Raw genomic sequence first — 2,224 nt, 5'->3', positions numbered from 1 at the left:
AGATTGGTAAGAGATTAATCTCCTAGAATATGGTGGTGCGCCTATACTGGATGCTCCCCCATTAGGATTTTTAAACACACTAGTTATATAAATTTAGCACTATATATTCTATTAAGTTCTGGAAGAAGAATCAATTCATTGGTTTCTTAGACCACATGATTTACGGCGGAAAACTAAGGCTAGATCCCGTCTAGGGCTTTATCTGATCAAGAGGGAACCCATGCCAGCGTGCTGAGAAGCAATGCCATAGAAATATCCCTGAACTTTATTATCCATTTTTTAAGGTTTTCTAAAAACAATTATACCCATTTGCATGATTGAAACAAGTGGAAAAATTAGGGACTCATTCGTTACAAAAATGTTTTCTGTTAATATTTAAAAAAAAAATATACATTGTTTTCATTTTATTTGTGTTGTTTTTCTTGATTTTTCTTATAGGAAATGACGAAAACAATGAAATATTGTTTTCACCATTTCCTATTACAAAATAAAAATAATGTGACACATTTGCAATTACTTATAGCAACATAAAACTAAACAGACCCTAATTAAATTTTATATTTTTGTAAGGGGCTGTGTCATTAAAATAACCATGGAGTGTGATATATGGAATAATGAACTATAATTGAGGTTTTGATTGTTCCATTAATGTGTTTATCGCAATGGAGAACTATTGTGGGGAAATACAATGACAATTGTTGGTATGATATATTTGTGAATACTACTAAATGACACAGCTTTAGTGGTTGTTGATTATATTATACTCTTTCTTGTGTGAACTTAAATTGTTTTTCTTGTTGTGGCATGCAATCTATCTAGCTCTTGACACTACAATTATGTTGAACATCATGTTTAAGATTATTTGCTTATAGGTGAATTTTTAGCTCATACATATATCTGCAATATAATAATGTCAGGAAGATTTACAATTATGGGATAAACTACTACTATATAAAAACTAAGAAATTATGAGACAAGTTTAATTATCTATAATTCTTATTTCTCCAAGTTACTTATCATGGAAAAACTTCCCTTTTCTTCTATAATTCTTATTTCTTAAATTTGGGTAATGAAAAGCTAACTATTAAAATCTATTTGTTTTGCACAGGAATGGAAATCAAAGGAGCTATTAACGAAAGCGACGAAGGTAAATCCCCATAAGCCAACACAACCACTAAATCGCTGCAGCAAAAAATAAGAATAGTTTAATTTGCTACTCATGCAATGGAATGTTGCATACAATAGTAACTCTAGAAGGTGATATATACAGATTTTCATTGGACATTGAAAGACCAGTCTTCCATAGTTGCATTTCCCAAACCTGCTAAAAAATCAATATCATTGGACTAAGGTTCAAACAATATCATTTTTTATGAAATACTATTAAATCAATTCAGACACACAGAGATATTTTTTAGATCAAGCTATGAGTGCCAAAGCACACTCAATTTCATATTATCAGAACCATCGGAACTAATTCTTAATACCGAATAGTTTGGCAAGATGCTTGTGATGACATTCTCACTTCCAAGTAGGCTTATCTGCATTATAACCCAACAGGTATGAATCAAAGATGGTTTACGCTTATTTGGTCCTAAGTTATTCCTCCTAATAAATCTTTCATTGTTTGGAGATGGATTCACCAAAGATTGCCTACTGATGACAATCTTCAAAGAAGGGGTTGTCATCTAGTGTCTTGGTGTAGCATTTGTAAGTCCACATTGGAATCTTCATATCACTTATTTCTCTCATATTCTTTGGCTTCTAACATCTGGAACTGGATTGGCAATCTTTTCACTTGTAATATCAGCACTAAATTTGTTCATGAGTTTCTTGATTCTTACAATCAGGGTTGAAGTCCTCAATTGAGAGAGGTTTTTCTGAACTGCATCATCCTAGCAATAAGTAACATATGTAGTATCAGAAACAATTCCAAATTTGATGACAAAAGACTTCAAGTTAACAACATCATATCAAACATCAAGGTGGACATTACCTTATCTGGGAAGTTAACTTCTTCTTGTTCCAACTCCTCCATCAGAGACTTCACAATCCTGTGTGGTCTGGGAATTCAAATGAATCATAGGAAGAGTCCTAAAATGGTGGAAGTAATATGGCAATGTCCTTTACTGGGATGGTTTAAAGTTAACACTGATGGGGCAGCCTTTGGTTCTTCGGGTCAGGCTGGAGGGGCTAGAATTTTTAGAGATGAAAATGGTAGTTT

Source organism: Lupinus angustifolius, chromosome LG08 (assembly GCF_001865875.1).
Source record: "Lupinus angustifolius cultivar Tanjil chromosome LG08, LupAngTanjil_v1.0, whole genome shotgun sequence".
Classification (NCBI taxonomy): domain Eukaryota; kingdom Viridiplantae; phylum Streptophyta; class Magnoliopsida; order Fabales; family Fabaceae; genus Lupinus; species Lupinus angustifolius.
The sequence above is the reverse complement of the archived record's forward strand: the minus strand, read 5'-3'. Positions refer to the sequence as shown.